At 55.5% G+C, this 8,891-nt stretch overlaps 1 protein-coding gene across 2 annotated transcripts in view; it reads left to right on the top strand.

Annotated features, from left to right (window-relative positions):
* The first annotated feature begins 1,444 nt into the window (after positions 1–1,444).
* The window catches only part of CDH22 (cadherin 22), a 77,500-nt gene continuing 70,053 nt past the window's right edge, over positions 1,445–8,891 (top strand). Inside the window, exon 1 of one of the 2 annotated variants that reach the window (XM_051803449.1) lies at positions 1,445–1,467. The gene's annotated coding sequence lies outside the window, so the exon portion shown is untranslated. Of the gene's footprint in view, positions 1,468–2,700; positions 2,718–8,891 lie in introns of those variants that run through there. The other variant, XM_051803450.1, reaches the window with a different exon arrangement.

Genomic DNA, 8,891 nt, shown 5'->3' with positions numbered 1-8,891 from the left:
CCCACAGGGCCTGGGGTGGCTCCTGGTCTGTGCTGCCGTGTGACCTGGGCATGCTCTGAGGCATTGCTGACTCCAGGTCTCACAGAAGGACTGCCATGATGTGCTGCCTTACAGTGCTCTCTGGGGCTCGTCTGGGAGCTGGGCTGGGGCAGCTGCCTGGACTTATCAGCACCCTGCATGGCAGCAGCAAGAGGGCATGGAATCACTGAGTCATAGAATGGTTGGGGTTGGAAGAGACCTTTAAAGGTCATCTAGTCCAGCCCATGTGCAATGAGCAGGGACATCTTCAACTAGATGAGGCATGGAGCTGCTGTGGCACAGAGAGGGTGATGGTAGGAGAGACAAATCTTCCCTGTCTCCAGGATAAGGGGGTCTTAGCAAAAAAAGAGCACCATGACTACAGACAAGTGCTGGAACCATCTCCACCCACTATCAGACCAGGTTATTGGATGATTTCAGCCAGGTGTGCTCAGCTCCACCTGTGCTGGGAGGGGTGACCTCTCGTCTGTCCCAGGGAAAGGATCTGGGTGCCAGTGCCATTGTTGGCACAAGAGCCTTGCAGCTGTCCTAGGGCACTGAGCACACGGGCTCTGTTTGCAGACTGTGTTAGCAGTGGAGCAGCTGTGCTCCAGGCTTTGCTCCTTTCCCTACAAGAGCATCAGGCTCAAGTGGGATCTACTTTGGCAGCAGTGCTTGCAGCTGGGAGGCCTCTCACTCTCTCACTGGGATTGAGGACATGTCTGAAGGGAATGATATGAAGCATTTCCTGGGTTGTCCTCATTGCCCCATTGACCTTTGAGCGTGTGAGTCAGGCAGCAGTTTGATGGTGGGAAGCCTTGTGCCAGCCAGTGCAAAGGTGGGAAGGACACTGCTGGAGCCTGACAATGGATCTGTGCCCTGCTTGTCTTTTGGTCCTGGAAAGGAGGAGCCACTCCTCCTGGATCCATGCTGGGGTTATTAACCTCTCTTTTGCTTGCCATCCACCTCTCCCTGACCTGCAGGCCACCTGCCTGTGCAGGAAGCACCAGACTCAGGTGGTTTGTGGATAACCTGCTACGGGATTACCACTGTTTTTTGACCCATATTGGCCAAGCAGAGGATTTGTTTGCCTTGTACAAGGTGCTGTACACACAGAGCAACAGGGCATTCCCTTTTCTGGTGTTCTCTCTTGCTCTTTTCAGGGCCAAATTCCAAGACCCAATACCAGAGAATGCTGTGGACTCAGGAGAGCATTTTCTCCAGGTAAGAAGCGAGACCCTGGACAGCGGACACTGGAAAATGTCCCACTGGCAGGTGTTTGCCTGAGCTGTGGCTAAACCCTGACTTGCATGATCAGATTTATCTGTCCCCAGATAGTACTGCAGCCTCACCAGCCTTGAGCTTCTTCTCTGCTTCCACCTTCCACCTGTCCTGATCATGGCCAAAGTGTTCTTCAAAACCAGCACTCTGCTGTGGATCCTGCTGCTGGTGAGTGACTCCACCGTAGGCAGCAAGGTGTGCTGCCACTTCTGCCCCTGCCCCCCCTCCAAAGTGCTGCTGGGCAAGGACAGTGCCCACCAAGCTTCAAGCAGGGCTCTGAAGAAGGCACCTGAGACCTGAGGTGGGTGCTGAGGACACCAGCTGCCACGGCGACCCCTGTGCACAGCAGGATGGGGTCTGACAGCCCCAGCCTCAGCCCCAGTGGTGCCCAGAGCCCCCGACAGAGCTCCTGCCTCGCTGCCACTGGGCCGCCGAGGTCTGGCACCATTCAAAGGCTGGGGAAGAGTGGGCTGGGGTCTCTGTCCCTGACCTGCCGAAGCCCTGGCACGCCGGTTTAGTCCTGCACTCCATGCACTGAATGCGTTCGCAGCCCCGGGCATTGGAGGGGCGCCCTGACCTGGGGGGCAGGTTTGCCCCTTCCCCCGCCTCTGCCCCTTCCCCTGCCCCCGTCCGCGCCCCGCTCCCGCCTCCGGGGCGGCGGGGACGGCACTGCGGGCGGCGAAGGCGACGCGGGCGCCGGGGCGGGGGTACCGCGGGGCGGGAAGCGGACCCGCGCTGCGGGCAGAGCCTCGTCACCCTGCCGGGGACCCGCGGGGCTGGGGGGCCACTGCCCCCTGCGCCGGGGCCAGGCGGCGTCCCCAGGGCGGGTCTCTAGGGGAGGCCCCGGGGCCGGTCCGGGGCGCGGACCCGGCGCTGCATTCTCAGAGTCTCCAGCAGAGGCTGGGCTGGGCTGGGCCGGGCTGGGCTGGGCTGGGCTGGCGGGGAAGGAGGGGAGGCAGGCAGGGAGCGAGGGGAGCGAGGGGGAGGAAGGCGGCTCTCGCCGCACATGCATCCCCCGCCGCGCGCCCGCCGCCCGCGCCCCGCCTCGCGCCCTGCCCGCCCGGTGCCACAGCCGGCTCCGCTCGCCGCCGCCGCCGGTCGGGGCTGCCATCCGCTCCGTGCCGGGGCTGCCATCCGCTCCGTGCCGGGGCTCCGCTCCCTGCTCCGCGCCCGGCTGCGGGGGCTGCCATCCGCTCTGTGCCGGGGCTCCGCTCCCTGCCCGGCTACTGGGGCTGTGATCCGCTCCCTGCCCGGCTGCTGGGGCTGCGATCCGCTCCCTGCCCGGCTGCTGGGACTCCGCTCCGCTCCGTGCCCGGCTGCCGGGGCTCCGCGCCGGGGCCGCGCCGCCCGGTGCCGCGCAGGATGCCGCGGGAGGCCGAGCGCCCGGCGCGGGGGGGCCGCCGCGGCCGCCGCCCCAGGTAAGAGCCGGCTCGGGGGGCGGCGGGGCGGGCACCGCGGGGCAGCCCAACTTCTCCGTCCCTCGGCGCGCCGCAAACTTTGCCGCCGCTCGGCGGGGCTGCGGCGGGCGCTCCCCGCGGGTGAGCGCGGGCTCGGCCCGGCCCCGGGGTCGCCGCCTCGGGCCGTGCAGCCCCGCAGTCCGGGGTACCCCGGGTCTCCTCGGTGTCGGCGGGAGAAGCCGGAGGTTTGATGCCTCATGGGCGTCGCTGCCGGGCGCTCAGCGCTGGCACCGCGGGATCCAGCGCGGCTCCGCCAGCGGCGGGTCCCAGCACACCCTTCAGTTAAAGCGCTCCGGTGCTTGGAGAGCTGCAGCTCCTTCTTTAACCGGTGGCATCTTAAAACACCCTCTTCGGGCTCCTTCCTGCGCAAGAGCCGTCTCCCCATTTCTCGCAGAGACCGGAGCCTTCGTGCCCATCCCATTCCGCATGGGCTTTGCTTGGGGTGTGTGTGGCTGCAATGCCTGAGGAGCCCAGCCCGGAGCCCTGAGAGCTGGCCGGGTAACATCTCTCTTCGCAGAGCCACGGTTTTTTTTCTAACAGCAAACTAAAAATAACTGTTCTAAAACTAGCACTTTCCTCATTTAAAATGTGGTTCCCAACTGGCTGCGCACAGGCCTTGTGGGAGCAAGAGCTGCAGCCGCATCTGCCCCCACTGCCTGCCCCGGCCCAGCACTGCCGTGCAAGGTGCCTCTTGCTGGGCATCTGGGGAGCCCAACCCGTGGCATCTGGGCCCCTGTGGGCAGTGGCAGTGGGTCTGAGAATGGAGGGATGCGGTTTTGATGCCTCCACTCTTCTTGTTTAATTTCTGGCGGTTTCCCCCGCACAGTCCAGGGAGAGCTGTTGTGTCTTTTCGGCCAACCTCACTGTGTGCATGAACAAGACTAGTTACAGGGCTGATGGTGGAGGCAGCAGCAAGGAGAGGCAGGCTCAGGAGTTCAGATGTAACTTCTTGAGACAGTGCAGTGCACCTCAGGGAAGCCTTTGGACCTGAGAGGGCTACAAAGGATGGATGGCTCCACCAGAGCTCTGGTTCTTCAGAGCTTGCTTGCATGGCCTGAGGTGGTAAATGGGGGATGTGCCTCTCTGTCCCTGCTCCTGGGTTGGTACCGTGCTTTTAAAATGCCATGCACTGCATGTAGTCTTGCATGCCACTGAGGAAATCTCGGCTAATGACTCTTTGGGACCTGTTTCTATTTCTTCAGAGTGCCTAATGCTCAGAGCATGGCTGAAGCCTGCAGTCTCTGTACTCATACATTTCATGCCCAGCTCAGAGCCTGGGCTTTGCCAGGTTTTCTCTGTGAGACTGGTGGATGCTCTCCACCCCTTTCAGGAGAGCACTGGGTAAGGAGTATTTGCAGCAAACAATTATCAAGGTTGGAGATCATTGTCCTGGTACATCAGTTTTCAAATGCTGAAAATAAATAGCTTCTCTGGCTTTGAATCTGAAACCGTTTTCCCTGTGCTGGTGCTGTGTTTGTTTGTTTTCAAGGCCAAAGGGTGGTTCAGCTGCTCATTGATGAAATCCTGAAATGTTGACGGTACCCTTAGTGTAGCACAGGGTAGAGCCCACTGAAATCTGAATAAGCTGGCCCAGATTCTGCACTGACTTTTATATCACATCCGCCTGTGCTCCGGTGAGGTGGGGGTCAGAGCAAGTGAGGCTTGGTCTCTGTATGAAATGCCGGTTGCTGAATAATACAGAGATGGAATTGGTGGGCTTATGAAAGGAAAAGTATGTGCTGTTTCATAGGTAAAAAGGGCCAGCTTTGTTCCTGCCTAAAAAAAAAAAATATGCCCTTTGCTTTTTGGTGCATTGACACTTTATAATATGATATGGTGATTTCATACCTATGACACAGAAGTGGCTACTGAAAGAAGGTCAGTTTTAAAACTCTTTTTCAAAAGAAGCTAGCAGGCCTCCAGGAAAAAAAAAAAAAGAAAGAAAAGGTTGGTTTTAGCTTAAAAATAACAGTTAAAATCCTATTTTTCTTAGCTTCTTATCAAATAATACAATATTTTCATGCTTTAAATGCAATGTCATGATTGAAAAATTCATAGTTCTTGCTTGTGTGTAAGGATTCTGAGAAAAAAGGTCATAATTTACTGTTCTTTGTGTATATTGTCTGATTAGCTTTTGGGGGGGTTTTGGCACATTGAAAATAATATTGGGCTAGCAAGGGGTTTTTCATAGGAAATTTTACTTTTGTGCTCCTAGTCACTATCCCATAGTAGCAACATTTGTCTGCAAACATTGCAGAGGGAATGTTTGTTTGTTTGGTTTTTTGAAACCCCTTTTACAACCCATGAACTTTATCTCCTTAGAAGGATTAGATTCTTCATGGAAGCTTTGAAACAAGACTGGACTTCAGGTGGGATTTAATCTGATATTATTCCCTTAAAGTACAATCACATATTTACTTTCAAATAATTATTTTTTATATTTTTAAAGCCCATTTTTGGAAAGTAAAGAAAAACAGACTGAAAAAGAAGAGTGTGGTGACACTCAGGTTCTTTCAACATCGTGTCACAAAACAGTATTTTAATGTAAGAATACAGCCATGTATGAATTTGTGTCATTATCTTTTAACCATGTGGTTATGCAACTGTGGTTGGGTTTACAAGCAATGACACTTCTCTGCAGATAAGTCCACACATATCCCGAGGCACAGGCCCTTTTGAGTGATCTGCTTTCTTGAAAAATTAACATGTAAAGATGAGGTGGGTGTGAGTCCCAACAAGACTCCTTGCCTGAGGTGGTAGGTGGACACGGTGTAAGCTCCCTGCTGTTCTCTGGATCCCTTTGGTCTCTACCACCAGTTTACCCCATGGAGTTTCCTTGCAGGAAGGGTGCCCGATGGGGAGGGATGTCACCAGCTTTGCCTCAGACCATTTGTTGCCCTGGGAGTGTCCTCCCTGTGCCCTCAGCACCCTCTTGCTCCTTGCTCTGCAGTGGGCAGGGTTCCTTTGGGTCACCCTGTGCTCAGGGCTCTGTGTGTGGCTGCCCCGGGCTGCAGGTGAGGGGACAGAGCTCTGCCCCGTGGGTTTGGCTACTCCAGCACCCACAGGGCTCACAATTGCATGTCCTTTGTGTTGCTTGTGAGGCACAGTCCTCCCTCCACCCCAGCAGAAAAGCCAAGTCTTTTTGTCTGGATTTGGGCAGCAAATTGCTGCCTGTCAGCCTTCCCTGCTCCCGTGAAGACTTGGAGTATGGGGTTGAACTGGGACTGGGACTCACCAGTCACCTAGCATGGGCTGGGGGGTTGTGTCTAGTTTGTGGGTTAGTTTCTGCTTCAGAGAGCTTTGGAGGGGTCAGGTGAGGGGCTCTCTGCTCCTGCTGGTAGCCACTGCAGAGACCCATCCTCCCAGTTCAGTTTCTTTTTCATTTAGTCATCACTTTCTATTATTTGCAAAATCCATAAAAGGAATACAGCACATTACAGTAATTTTCAATCTTACCCTTTGCAACAACTCTGCTTTCAGAGGCTAGTCCAGACTTTACTTCAGCTTGGCTCTGTGTCCCCTTCATTTTCTTTCTTTTCACTGTCCTTTGTGCTGTGGAGGGAGAAGGGAGTTCTGTGTTAGAGAGTTCTGTGTTATCCTGTTGAGAAAGGGTTTTTGGATGACATTTTAGTGCTGGTTCTTCAGGACAATATCTGGGTAGCAAAAGGGGATCTTTCTCCACCAGTCTCTGCCTTCTCTCATTGCACAAGGCTGACTGGGACTCCTGCAGAGGGTCTGGGTTCTTTCTTTTCTGATGGAAGCTGTGTATCTTCTGGGTGCTGCTGTTCCTCTGATCCTCTTGCAGTGTGGTTGGAATTCTTCCTGTCTCAGCTCTTCAACAGCATTGCAGCACCTTCTCTTCTCTCATTTGAGGGCCTGTGGGCAGGTGGTAGTTGGCAGCTGGGTGCAGAGCCCACGGCAGCTGCAGAGCTCCCTTTGCTGCTCGTGTTACCTGGTGCATGTAAAGGAAATGGGGATACAGGGCTCTGCTGCGAGGTAGGGGCATGAGAAGAGGTTGTTCACAGTGCATGGGTTGTCCAGGGTTCCTGTGCATCGGTGGCTGAGCATGTTTTTTTCCTTCACACTTTGGGTTTCAGTGCTGCCTCTGCACTGGGTTGACCCAACCTCTCCACCGGTGCCCAGCATGGGGAGTGCAGTGGAGGTGAGTGTGCACCCCAGTACCAGCTGGGAACAGGTCTCCCCAGAGGCCCTAGAAGGCCTCTGAGCAAAAGGTGGAAAGGTGGGGGACAGACCTTGCTAAGCTGAGGCCCCTGCCTTGTTCTTCTTGAGAGTGGGGGTGGTTGTGCCCTTGGGCATAGGAGAGGCAGCCAGCCCAAAGCTGGTCTGTCTGTGCTCCAGCCCAAAGCTGGTCCATCTGCTCCAGCCCAATGGCTTGGTTTGACTAGATCATTCATTGCTGCTACAACTACAGGCTGAGAATCAAGGTGCTTTTCAGAAAGTGTGTCCTTTCTGCTGGGTGCCAGATCTTAGGACAGCTCACTAAACACAAGGGAAGGTTACAGTACTCATTGCAACCTAATGACATTTTTTCAGCTAAAGGCAGCACTTCTGTGTTTCCAGTCCTGCCCTGCTGCTCCTGTCTGGGAAATCTGTACTTGCCTTCTCTCTGCCTGCTGTGCCCTGTTCTGCTGCCCTGCTTTTACTCACTTCCTTGCCCCTCACTCCTACTCCAGCAGTGCCATCTGTAAGCCTGGAAAAAAAGCCCGGCAGAGCTCATTCAGTTTTGATTCCACTCGGTGCTACACTTCCTAATTTCAGGTCCTAGTGAGAGAGCCATGCCTTAGCTCACACTCAGCAGGACTGAGGCTCTGGGCAAAGTGCCTGTTAGCACTGCTGTTACACTGTTGAGGGCAAGGTCTGCTCCCCAAACAGAGCAACCTTGCCTGTCTCACACTGTCACTGCTGTCACCTGTGCTGAATTTGGCCCTGACTGGGTGATGATGGAAGCTGTGGGTACAATGGAGGTGATGCTGGGTCTGGTGTTTGTCAGCAGCAGCCACAGATCTGTGGCTGTCCTGTAGAAGCATTTAGCCAGGTACCCAGCAGAGCTGGGAGCATCCTGCCCCTGGTTTGGGCAGTGATGTGTCAGGGTATGTCACTTCATGGAACAAGGTGGTCCTGTGCTCTGGCTGTGACAGTTTTGTGAGCCTTGCTGATTGGTAAGTCCTTCAGGGAATCATGAAAGCAGACTTGGTTGTTTAACAGCCTTTTGCAGACACCCCCTACCCCTCTTTGTTGCTCCTCCCTGCTACAGAGAACACAAGGGGAAGGAGACATGGGCTCATTCCTCTTTCCTTGCTGACACTGCCTCACTCACCATTGCCACTTCATCCAGGATTTTGTTAATCTCTTCCTAATTGACTGTAGCCAGTGGCATTAACTGCAGGTGACTTGAAGCTCGAGGCCCTCAACTCACCTGAAGCTGCTGATGGCCAGAAGCTTTCTGCAGCCAATGATGGGATGTGAAGGGAGTCGCCATAGAAACATCTTGGGCAATAAATGGAGCCTCAAAAGCTCTGCCTGCCTTTTGGCAGGAGCCTGTGTGTGCATGTGGGTGCAGGTAGTGGTGTGCACCCAGCAGACCAAGGATGTGAGACATTTGGAAACAGCAGCTGCAGGAGCAAGCACAGGATCTGAGCGCTGCTCTGGTAAGCTGGCATTTCCCCGAGGTTTTGATTGCAAAACTGAGTCAGAGCAGGAGGGTATGATATGATCCTGATACTGGCCTGGCAGGAAGGGGCTCATTCCCACAGCTGAGCTGTGTCCAGTGCTGTGCAGAATTCAGCCCCTCCTGGGCTCTGCAGCCCCAGCCTTGGGGCAGCCCCATCCCCTTGCTGTGCATGGCAGCACTGGGGACTCAGTGCAGCCTCTGTGGGTGACACCCACCTGTCCCTGGGCTCTTTCCTGAGCACTGCTGCCCTTGCCTGTGGTCTGGCACTTGGGAGCTGTGTGCAGGCAAACCCCAGCACAGGGAGGTCTGAGGCCCCATGCCTACCCAAGAGGTGCTGGAGCTGGGTACCTTGGAGGTTGTGTTCCCCAGGTCCTGGTCTGGATCTGCCCCCTTGGTGATCCCTGCTGCCTTCCTGGGCAGAGCCTGGATGCCCCTTGCTGGCC

The sequence above is a fragment of the Manacus candei genome, unplaced genomic scaffold (assembly GCF_025592945.1).
Source record: "Manacus candei isolate 608988 ecotype Guabito, Panama unplaced genomic scaffold, ASM2559294v1 h1tg000057l, whole genome shotgun sequence".
NCBI lineage: Eukaryota > Metazoa > Chordata > Aves > Passeriformes > Pipridae > Manacus > Manacus candei.
The sequence above is the reverse complement of the archived record's forward strand: the minus strand, read 5'-3'. Positions and strand labels throughout refer to the sequence as shown.